General features: G+C 35.2%; 1 long non-coding RNA gene across 1 annotated transcript in view; it reads right to left on the bottom strand.

The window, feature by feature from the left end:
- The window catches only part of LOC141495319 (uncharacterized), a 29918-nt gene extending 18972 nt beyond the window's left edge, over positions 1-10946 (bottom strand). Inside the window, exon 1 of the long non-coding RNA XR_012470730.1 lies at positions 10430-10946. This is a non-coding gene — a long non-coding RNA (uncharacterized LOC141495319). The remainder of the gene's footprint in view (positions 1-10429) is intronic.
- Positions 10947-12690: the final 1744 nt, after the last annotated feature.

Genomic DNA, 12690 nt, shown 5'->3' with positions numbered 1-12690 from the left:
GGGATGGTATATGATAAAGCATTTCTCAATGGCCTGTAAGCAGACCCCATTCTTCACGGTGGCAGCCTTTGGCTCCTCTAGTATGACTAGCAGAGTGAAGAGTCCTTCTCTTGTTGATTGGGCTGGTTGGAAAGGGGTGGGGGAGGGCAATTATCTCAAGTGCAAAGATATGATCCATCTGAACACCTGCGTCAAGGTTCCCTGAGCAAGAAAAATAGAGGGCTGGGCTGAGTTTATGGCTCCTCCGTCCTCTCTGCTATATTTACTATCCATGTTAACCCATTCCAAGTGTTTGGCATACATAATCAAGCGCCAAAGGTCTATTATTTAAAATCTTATCCACAGAATACAGATGATTAGAGAGTTTTTGACCTCTAATTAACTATGTTCAAACAAGTACAATGAAATTACAGAAATTTCCATAGAAAATTGACCTAAATTTAGTTCAGATAATATAAGTTAACACTATCAGTCAGTTCATCTTCTATTTACCCAAACCCAGTTATGGATTTTACAAGTTTCTGAAATGTGTCTTCTCTTTCAGGATTAAATGTCATGGTCTCTAGAGTCATATTGCTAGCTTGTGCTTGCAGAGATGAAGGAAGAGTTTTCTCCTGGAGGGCCACCCTTTGTCTTCACCCTTTGTCACCTCATGACAATTTTGATTTCACTTTCAGAGGTGCAAAACACCTCTCTGGAGATGTGTTTTTAACAGAGTGACTTATTGATCCATTATTTTTAGCATAGAAGGGAAAACAGCTGCTTACATTTAGACAAAAGGAACCTGTTTAGCTACTACTGTTTAGCTACTCCCTGCAATGGCAGGGAGTGACTTAGAGGAGGGGCCCCACCAGAATGTCAATTATATCCAAGTAAAACATTACTGTTTGGGGGATGTGGATGGGAGAGATAGTGGGGAAGGAGGCAGACAACAGGATGTCTATAGAACAGAAAAAGCAAGGTTAGGCTATAAGGAATATAGTAAAACCCTTCCTCTAAATGAATAATATTATTCATTTTTTATATAAAAATGTTTGAGAAGAATATTCTGATAGGAGCTGGGGGGGTAAGGTGGAAATGCACAATTTAGATACAATATACTTCTAGTATTCATTAGCTTCAAAAATAGACAAATAATTATAATACAAAAGATTACATGCTGTTGGCAGAAAAGTAACCAGGAACATAAGGCTTTGGAGGAGGCATTTGGGGAACCACATCATCAGGGTACAAATCCAGGGTGCAACAATGGACAGCACTTTTTTTGTTAAGAAAATTGCTGGAGAAAAAAACTGCTGTTTCTATGAACTGAGGAAACTTAGTGAAATCAAATGAAATAATAGAATATCAGACCTGGCGTTGGGAAAACCTGGGTTCAGGTTCTGCCTTAATCATTTCCTAAAGTAGGTGACTATGAGCAAATGACCTACTCAATCTTTCTGAGCCACAGTTTTCTCATCAGTAAAAGGAAGGGGTTAAAATAGATGTCCTCTAAATCTTTCATCTCCAAACCTGTGACTTTAAGAATGTTTTGTGGAGTTTTGCTTGATCTGGATCTTATGTAACCATATGTTTGATTGGAATGTCTTGAATCAGCAAGCTCTTAACAGCAGTTTGATGTATTTTTAATGTTTGCCTCTTTCTTAAAAGAGGCAGCCATTTATCTGATAGCTGCCAAGTCACAGAACTCCTAGGTTTGATGAGTATCCCATTCCTGATGATGTTTTCAGAAACTCCTACATTGTCCTTAGTCCTCTGTCTGAAGATACAATACTCTAAACTTCAAAGATTCAAAAGACCTTAGCCTGAGAGGTAGAGGTGAGTACAAGAAACCTCTATTTCTGGAGGTAGATTGGTATAATGCAAAGAACTACTCTGGAGACAAAATACTTCCATTATAGAAATGTAAACAGTTAGGAAACAGCTTCCTCACAAGAGTGCCTTATGCTAATGAAATCACAGTCCAGACTGTGTCCAGTCACAGTCCAGACTTCCAACCCAGGCAGCTTTCTGAAAGGAGACAGACTACCCAGCTTTCATATATTATTCCAGGGAAAAAAAAACCTAAAATTCATACTAGGTCAAATAAAGATCAAGAAAATCAATGAGAAAACATAGTAAATGACTTCTACTTCAGAACTGCACAAAACATTAGCTAGAAGTTCAAGGGCAATGGGAAATAGATCCCTAGCAAAGCCAGCACCATCATAGGCAATTAAGTTGATAGCTTCCCAGTGCAACCAGAGAAAGGAGAGACATGAAAATACAGCAGTGTTTTGTATTTAGAGACAGAAAGAGTGGAGGGCTTCTCCAGAAAGTCCCAAAGTAGTAAGAAATTCCTAGGGCTCTCAAAAATTCAAAGCAGGAACCTTAAGGGAGTAGTACTGACCAATGCAATGGAGCAACACTCAGATAAGAGTAGCCCAGGCATCCAAATCCCTAGCACTTTCTCTGAAGATCCAGTACTCTGCACCTCAAAGATTGAGACTCCATGGCATGTAGAAGTTAGCAAAGAAATGCAGGAGACCTAGGACAAGTCCAAGCAGGGCTGATCACTCTAATTAAAAAAACCTGAAATTCATACTAAATTAAGGATCAAGAAAATCAATGTGAAAAATATTATATATACTTGTACCAAAGGACTGCCATTTTTTGGCTAAAAACCCAAAGGCAATAAAAAGTGGGGTCACTAGCAATTTCAGTGCCAATTCAGGAACTAAAGTTGAAGGTATGTATAAGTCAAAAGAAAAACCAATTAGCATATAAAACAATTGTAGATACAGAAATTGTCAAAAAGGAGAGTAACTCTATAAGTTATTTTGAAAGCAGAATAACAAACTCAGAGACTCAAAAGAAAAAATAATTATTTCACAAAAGGACTATATGGGGGGCAGCTAGGTAGCACAGTGGATAGAGCACAGGCCGTGGAATCAGGAGTACCTGAGTTCAAATCCAGCCTCAGACACTTAATAATTACCTTGCTGTGTGGTCTTGGGCAAGCCACTTAAGCCCATTTGCCTTACAAAAGCCTAAAAAAAGTACTATATGAATACCTGGAAGAAAAGAAGCAAGAAATGAAATAAAATTTGAGGAAAGAATTAGCAGAATAAATAGCTTAGAAAAGAAAGTAGTAAGCTTTACTCAAATAAGGTACTTCTTGGAAAATTAGAACAAAAACTAAACAGAAATTCTTAACTCTATATGACATGAAGAAATAGAACAAAAAAAAAGATTTTTAAAAAAAAAGAAGAACGTGAAGTTATCTGATGATCAGAACAACTGACCTGGAGAATAGATCAAAGAGAGATATCTAAGAATCATTGTACTCCCTTTAAACTATGATCTAAAAAAATTCCTGGATATTTTATTTCAAAAAATAAAAATGAAAACTGCCAAAATCTATTAGAATCAGAAAACATAATGAAGGTGGAGGGCAAATCCACTGATCATTTCCTTAAAGTAAACCCCAAAATGAAAAGTCCCAGTAATGTCAAAACTAAAGTTCAACCAGAACTCCTACTTCAAAGAAGAGGAAAACAAAGCAAATATTCAGGTAAAAAATGAATTGTCAAAAAGCACAACACACAATACTTGACAGCTTCTAATAAAATCTAAAAGGCAAAAGATATAATTGTGCAATTAAGAATAATTTCCTCCTCAAAGCTAAATATTATCTTACAGGGAGAAAAATGGATCTTAAATGGGATAGAAGATTAATGTGTTAATGAGAAGCCCAAAGCTAAAGAGTCACTTTAAAATACAAATATAAAAGTGCAGATAATACTAGAAAGGTAGCTCTCTTTGAATTAGGAAGTACTTGAATGAAGAAGGTACTGATGATTCAGTGGGAGAGGAAATAAGCATCCCTTTGGAACATGAATGTTTTCACAGATATCAAGGGAGTTAAAACGGAAAACAAAGGAATTAGAGGAATTAGTTCTACTCTGATGATTGGAAAAGGAGAAAGAGATGGGTAAATAAAAGGAATATAGTAGATGAGAGTGAGAGAAGAGGAAAAGGAAAAAGAAGGTGCTATTTCTTATAATTAAAATTCATGAAAAGACTATGGAGGGAGAAGCCAGAGGAAGCAAGTATCAAGCAGACTTCACTTTATCTAACACACGTGGAGAGAGAGAGAGAGAGAGAGAGAGAGAGAGAGAGAGAGAGACAGACACACTGGTGTAGAAATACATCAGATAAGGATACCAAATACAGATAAGGACACATATACATTTGATTAGGAGACCAATAAGGATGGGGGAGGAGGATTAAGAGGGAAGAGAACAATGGGGAAAAAAGGTACAAGCAAAAATGACTTCATAATTCTGAAAGGAGGACTAAAATGAAGGAGAAAAGAAAATAACTAGAATTTGCTAAAATTTGAGGAATTGGTATTTGTTAAATAATTGAGGTCTATAAGCTACATGATATAACTTTAAAAAAAAAGATAACAGGGAGGAACTGCCAGGACAAGGCAGGAGACTGTAAGATATCTTCACTCTCTAGACTTCACAGTTTCTTCATCTGATGTTTGTAGAAAGTAAAGCAAGAAGGGGGATCATCTACTTTAAACTCTTCAATTTATAGATTAGTCAAATGAGGCCCAGAAAAGTGTAGGCTCTTGTTGAATATCACAGAGATAAGCAAGTATCAGAACCAAGATTCAAACTCAAGTCTTCTGACTCCAAATCTAGTGCCTCTTGCCTCTCTGATGCTATCCAGATGATCTCTGAGAAACCTACAAAATCCTCTTCAGTTCTTATGTCTATTAACTCTATTCCTTAATTAAAAAAAAAATCCATCCTTTTATAAGAAGGACAGTTGAATAAAGTTAACCTATACATCAACAGAATCTGGCAATATATGCAACACTTTATGTTCACTGTCTCTCTTATCTCTTCCCATCCACCTACATCTTTGAAGAAGGGAAGGGGAGGTACCTTTTTTCCCTATTTCTTCTTCAGAGTCAAGTTTGATAACAAAATCATATATTACATTCTGTCTTGTTGTTTTTATTATTTACATTGTTGTAATCATGTATATTATTTTCAAGGTTCTATTTACTTCATTTTGTATAAACTTACATGAATCTTCCCATGCTTCCCCAAATTCTTCATATACATTGTCTCTTATGGCATAATATTCCATTACATTGATATAACACTTTTTTAGCCATCTCTTAATTTATGGAAAATTTTTGTTAATAGTTATTTACTATTTCAAAGATTCCCTTTTAAAAAATAATTTAAAATGAAATCAAATATTTGATCTGTTAGAGATATCCTTATAAATAAATATAATAGACCAATACATTAATGAATTTTTTAAGCTTTCATTTCTTTCAGAACACAGACAAGTCCCTCCAAAGGTTGGGAGTGTGTTACCAGCTTCATAATTCTTGCTCTCTAGAAGTCATCAGCAAATTCCTTTAGATACTCAGTTTGTTTCCAAAAGGGATACTACCATGGGCATCAAGGTATGAAAAGTTTTCCAAATATATACATTCTGTTCATAGAAGAGCCAAATTAGCCACAGATTTACCTGTTGGTTTGTTGCAAACATTTAGCCATCCAGCCCTAGGTTCTTTAGTATAAATCTATTTCACAAAGCTCATAGAAACCAGAATGTCTGATGGTCAGAACTGGTCAAACAATGGCTGTCAAGTTCAATTAAAATTTGATCCTCAATTTCACTTGAAACAGGTATTTTTGTGCATTATTCCTCACTCCTCTCAGGAAACATGGTTAAGCTAAATTTCTACTAAAGCAAGTAGAAAACTAAAGTCAGAGATAAATGTAGAGCAATTCATAGCCCCTGTGGGTATGAAATAGTACAAATATTCAGGTTGCAAACACAAGAAAACAATTCTCCATCAAGTATGAGAACTGGAACAGATTACTTTGTTGAATTTGAAGGTTCAAATTAGCACTGCTGCTAAAAAACTGATTAAAGGATCCTCCCTTCCCTAAACCAGTAGCTAACCTGCTATTTTTCTCTCTCTGGGATATGGAGGTAAATTTGTTCCTTATACCAAGGAAAGATAGAAGTTTCACACTTTTCTTTCTCCTGTCATTGCATACTAGTAATGGAATTCTAGAGGTCCTAGAATTCAGTATTTTAATCTTAATAAGAATGAGTTCTTTTGTGGGTTACAGGTTACCTAGCTCAGTCAGATATACATGAACTTGTTCTGAAAATGGGCACATTATTGAAGTGGCAAAAAGATCCTTTTAAATATGAAACTTTATAGATCTTAAAGAACCATTTGATATATTTCACTGGAATTGAATTAAGAGGACTTAGTTTTAGGAGGCAGCTAGGTGGCGTAGTGGATAAAGCACTGGTCTTGGAGTCAGGAGTACCTTAGTTCAAATCCAGTCTCAGACACTTAATAATTACCTATCTGTGTAACCTTGGGCAAGCCACTTAACCCCATTTGCCTTGCAAAAAAAAAAAAAAAAACCTAAAAAAAAAGAGGACCTAGTTTTGAATATGGTTCTGGTACTTTTGCCTGTGACTTTGGACAAGTCAACTCCTCTGGCCTCATTTTACTCACTGTAAAACAAAGGAGTTGGATAAGATTATCTTGAGAACTACTTTCATCTTTAAAATCCCAAGAAATTCATAAACAGGGATAAGTGAATTCACTTATGGATAAGTGAGTTTTCCAGGTGATTAAAACTTAATTCTTTTTAATTTAATTTATTTATTTTGAATTTTACAATGTTCTCCCTAATCTTGATGCCCTCCCCACCACAGAAAGCAGTCTGTTGGTCTTTACATTGTAAAGCTTAATTCTTTTAAAAAGTCATTAACTAACCCTTTAAAAAAAAACATGAATTTTTATTGAAAATTTTCTAAAATAATTACATACTTCCTTGCCTTCTTAAGTAGAGTTTGCCAAATGTAATTGTACCTCTTCTTTTCTTGATTCAGAATCATCATCAGAAATACCAGTATTTAGGGAGAGGGTAGTAGAATGGGAAGAATACTAAACTGGAAACCTATTCTGCTTTTTGGTCAGCTTCTGATCAGTTCTATGATTTAGGGGAAACCTCTTGGGCTTCAGATTCTCCACATCTAAAATGAAAGGGATCTTTCAGTTCAAATTCTACAATTCTATGTCTTAGCCAATAACTCTCAAAGCAGATGGTATGGATCATAGGGCTTCATGGGTAATGACCCCAGAACACTTGGGAAGCCTTCTTTCTTGAAAAAGCCCCTGACGTCTGTTGGTTGTTGGTCATTTGCATCTTTCTCATGAAGATTAAGCAAAGGTTGTACAGCTGCACGACCTTCTGAGTAGCATAACACGGATGCCTTTCTGCAAAATTAATTATTGAATCAAAGGCCAAATCAACTTTCTCCCAAGTGAGTTCCTCATCCTCAAGAAAAATCTCCTTTTATTCTTTGCTGCTATCATCAATGTCCTCTGACTTGTCAGCACTATTCAAAACTTTATCCAGGATTTCTGTTTTATTAACAAAGGACCACAGGCAGCTGGCTCCCTGTCAGTCTGTACTCCCTCTTTTGTCTGCCTCAGAATGTTTATGAGGGAGAAAAGCACATTCCTCACTGCTGTAAGAATATGTGCTAAGATGCTACTCACTCCAAAGCCAACAAATTCATTACCTTCAAGAAGAAAAGAAACATTGCACCAGGGCAAGATTTTCTCTGTACTCTTCTGGAGAGTTGACTTTGGACAGAATTCCAAATTAAATCTTTAAAGCCATAGCAATACTGAAAGCATCATCCAACACCTACATGAGAGATTCTATTGCTAGAAGTGACTTCATGTTTGACCACTGATTGACTCACTTATCAACTAGTTTCAGTTAAGTCCCACGGGGCTTTCTTGGCATAGAAACTGGAGTAGTTTGCCATTCCTTTCTCTAATTCATTTTACAGATGAGGAAACTGAGGCATACATGGTTTAATGACTTGCCCAGTGTCACACAGATGAAGCCAGATTTAAAATCATGAAGATGAGTCTTTCTGACTCCTTTATCGACTGAGTCATTTAGTTCCCATAATAATTAATTTAGCAGACTTCATTTAATCCAGGTAAGCAAGGTTAGCAAACTTTTGCAATCATCCCTCAATAAGGAGGATGGTAGACCAGGTCACTCGCTGATTAACTGCCTCTGATTCTCTCCCTCCAACTTGGTCCTTATAAATAAATTGTTTTCGAGTGGAAAACAATCAAATATAATGGAAGAGAGTTAGAATTCTGTGCTCTTGTCAAAACTTACCATACCCCCTACTCTACCATTCATGTATACATAGACATAAAGTTGACATAATAAAAAAATTAATTAGTGAAACAAGGAAGAAGTACTTGTTATATCAATGACTAGAATAAAAGCTGATAACCAAATAAGGGATAGAGGAGATAAAAGAAATTTGATTACATAAAATTTTAAAAGCTTTATACAAACAAATTCAATAAAATTAAATTGAAAGGAAAAATCTTTGTAACAAATTTCTCTGATAAAGTTCTTTCTTCTAAGATAAAGAAATGAACTGATTCAAAAATTATAAGAAAAAGAGCTATTCCTCAACTGATAAACAGCCTAAGAATTGCCACCTGATCCAGTTATATCACTTAAGTCTATGCTTCATAGATCAAAGAATAGAAAACGGTCCTTTGTGCAAAAAAAAGATTTATAGAAATTCTTTTTATAGTGGCAAAAAAAAACCCAACTGGAAATTAAAAAGATACTCAGCAATCAAAGAATGACTGAATAAGTTGTGGAATACTATTGCAGTATAAGAAATGAAAAAATAGATGATTTTAAAGAGACATCAAAAAAATTATAAACTGATGCACAGGTAAGAACATACAGAAAAATTTATACTATAACATAATGTGATAAAAAATGAACAATTTTAGAAACTTTTATAAATTGGCGAAGAATGAAATGAGAACCAAGAGAACAATTTATACAATAACAACAACACTGGAAAGAGGATGATTCCAGGAAAAAAAAGATGATTAAACATACTATCTATCTCCTGACAGAGAGGCAATACATTTAGCTCAGGGTTGACAAGCTTCATATCATGGGCCAGATCCTTCTGGCCTATGTTTTTATGCAGCCTGAAAGTTAAGAAATTTTTATAGTTTAAAGTAAAGTTTTATTGTATTTTAGGTTGTAAAAATCAATTTTCAGTCCCTAGCATAAAAAAAATGGCAGGCTGAAATTGTTGCAGACCCCAATTTAAGATACAAAATTATACATACATACACACATACACACATACACAAACATAATATTGAATATAGCTAATGAGAAAATTGGTTTTGTTTAACTATGAATATTTGTTACAAGGAATGTCTGTCTTTTTTCCCAGTGGGATGGGGTTGTGAAGGAATGAAAATAAATTTCTGTTCATTAAAAAAAAATTAAGGTAGGGAAGTAATATAAATGTGTAATGTTGCATGCACTTACAGGTCAGTGACTATTTTTGGTTTTGCTAAAGGGTTTTACTTTGATGCGAGAGACACCTCAGAGTGGCAGGAACCTAAAAATGTAATGTAAAAACAAAATACAGAAATAAACTTTTTTTAAAAATCCATATGGGAACAAAGAGCAAAAGAAAAAACTAACCCTATCAGCCCCAAGACTGGATCCATTCCATAGAAAAGTATAGAAATTCTTAAAGGGGAACAGTTGATATTTAATTTTTTTAGAGTGATGGGAGTAAGGTAATATATCAAAGTTGTTTTAATTTGCTTCTCTGTGGTTGCATCTCTAAGACTGAATATTTCTCAAATAATTTTTTAACAATATCTGTTTCTTCTATAGAAAAATTTCTGATTGTATTCTTTGATCATTTGTCCACTGTAGCTTGGACTTAATTTTTTTTTAATTAACTGTCTTTCTAATTCTCTTATGTCACATTTCCATTCTGAAATAGCAAAGCCAATATTACCTGTGCACACATCTTAGTCAAATGCATTTGCTTGTAAAATATTTTGCCTTTACAATTAACATAAAAGAGGGGCAATAAGATCTTTAACCCAATCTTTTTTTAAAATGGAATTTATAAGGGCAGCTAGATGGCACAGTGAATAGAGCACCAGGAGGTCCTGAGTTCAAATCTGATCTCAGATACTTAATAATTACCTAACTGTGTGACTTTGGGTAAGCCACTTAACCCCATTACCTTGCAAAAAGAAAAAAATAAAAATAAAATGGAATCTATAAATGACTTTCTTTTCCTTGTATTTTTTTCAATTGTCATTCCATGGACATTGAATTTCTCCACCAATGCAAATCAGTGACTCATCTAACAGTGAAAATTTTCAGACTGATGAAAATGGGTGGAAGCATTCAGATTTTTTAAAACTGTCCAGCACTTTATTTACGATACCAAGGCTGCCTCTTAAGGTGCTTGTAAAATATAACATTGCATTATGACTTACCTTATCAGGGCAGCAAGATGAGTGTCTCCAGAGACTGATGATCTGTGCTACTTTAGGGTGGGGGAGAGGGGCAGAGTTTCGGTATAGTACTATGTAAACACAGCCATGTCTTATATAATTAAAGTAAATAGGATTGATTTTGTTCTTCCATTACAACTTCCCCCTACATTCCTATTGGTTGTTTCAAATTTATCTCCTCTCTTCAAAAACACATAAGAGAATAGATATGAAGCTAATATATGACATAGACATGTCCTTAGGGGCACCTTTAAGTGGCTCAGTATATTTGTTCATTCCCAGTCTCCCTTCCCCCATCAGATCCTGGAACTATTCAATGTTTTTGTCTTTTTTTGAAGGTAGCTTTCTTCTCTATTAATGAGCATCTATTACTTACACTCTTTGCAATATTCCCTTGTCATTTCTACCTCTGCTATTTGCTTTTTTTCTTCTTATCACTCTTTTCCTCTTTCTTATATCTGTATTCGGTGGCTTTCCCTACCTTTCCACACTGAACAGCTGACACTTTAATAGCCATAGCCTGGCAAATGAAAGAAATGAAAGCATTCCTTTCCTAATGGTCTATTGACTGGCCAATCATAGCATAAGAGTAGTGGGAATGACTTTTCACATCCTCTCAGCTGTTTGCATTTCCATTGGCTGCTCAGGGACTGTTTCTTTGCCAACAGAGGTGCTGTTAAAGAAAACAACAACAATAACCACCTTTCAGGTTTCAGCATTATTCTGGGCACATGAGGCTGCTGGATATCTGACTTCCTGGGGAATGGTGGTAGTGATGTAAAAGGAAATCAATGCAAATTACACAAGTTAAAATTGCACTATTTCCAACCAGAAAACTCATTCCCACAATTAAGTGAAACTAGCAGCAGCATACCTGGAAACAAGACTTCAGAGGGGGATACAAAAATAGTAATGCTTGAAGTGAATTCTCTTTCAAATTCTAGGGTTCTTCATTGGTTAAAGTGTGTCTACAAAGATGGCCACAACACTCAATGTGGTGTTGTCCTGACTCCTCAATCCCAGTTACCCAATTTTTCTGCCTTCAGTTTTAATGTTTCAGAGTTGAAAGGAACTTTAAAAATCATTTAATCCAGGAGCAGCTAGGTGGCAAAATGGATAGAGCACTGGCCCTGGAGTCAGGAGGACCTCAGTTCAAATTCAACCTCAGATTACTTAAAATTACCTAGCTGTGTGACCTTGGGCAAGTCACTTAACCCTAGTGCCTTGCAAAAAAACTAAAAAAAAAATTGAATCTAGTTCTCTTCATTATTCAGATGAGGAAACCCAAAGAATTCAAGTTATTTGCCCAAAGTCACTCATGCAATAAGTAATGAAACTGAGATTTGAATTCATGGTATCTAACAACAACTCTGGTGCTCTTTCCCATCTCAGTAGATATAAAGCAGACTCTCCTGAATACATCTCTCTTTCCCCAACCCTACTCTGATATAATTTGTCCATCTTTATAGCATCTTCCAACACTGTCTAAAATCACCACCTTATTATCAACAAATTTCCCTATATCCATGAACATTTTAGCTAATGTCCCTTTTTGTGTCCTTATTTTAAGTGAAATTTGGCTCTACCATAAGAGGACACTTACCTTATAAATCTTCTTTGGAGATCATGTTTTCTCTCATTCCCCAAATCCTACTGTTGTGTATCCTTTGTTCTTGAAGTGTACAATGATATTACTTGACTTGTAAGTGAATTGGATATAAGTGAGACAGCTGTGCCAAGTCATCAATCTTATTTCTCTCCTCCATAGTCATCAGAGTCCAGTGGCAAGGCATATATTCATATATACATATATTATATCCATAATATCCATTATCTCATTTAATTCTCACAACAAAGTTGTGAAGTAAATGCTAGGTATTATGTTCATTTTTATAGATATGGAAGCAAAAGTTCAGTAACTTGTCCAGAGGCATATGAATAGTAAATGTTGGAGATGGGACTCAATCACAATTCTTCCTGACTAACCTCTACACTTTGTTATACCATACCATCTCTAATGATTCTCAATTCTTTAGCTTTCTTAACTTCAACTACCTTATTATAGACAAGGATGATGGGTTTAGAGCTGGGCGTTATCTCAGAGGCCATCTAATCCTGCCTTCCCTTATTTTACAGAAGAGGAAATTCAGGATTAGAGAAGGTAAGTGACTTCTCAAAGACACACAAATACTAAGAATCAAAGGTAGATCTGAATTGTTTCTCTGACTTAAAACTCATTGTTT

Source organism: Macrotis lagotis, chromosome 8 (genome assembly GCF_037893015.1).
Source record: "Macrotis lagotis isolate mMagLag1 chromosome 8, bilby.v1.9.chrom.fasta, whole genome shotgun sequence".
Taxonomy (NCBI): domain Eukaryota; kingdom Metazoa; phylum Chordata; class Mammalia; order Peramelemorphia; family Peramelidae; genus Macrotis; species Macrotis lagotis.
Note: the sequence above shows the minus strand (reverse complement) of the source record. Positions and strands in the feature narration are given on the sequence as shown.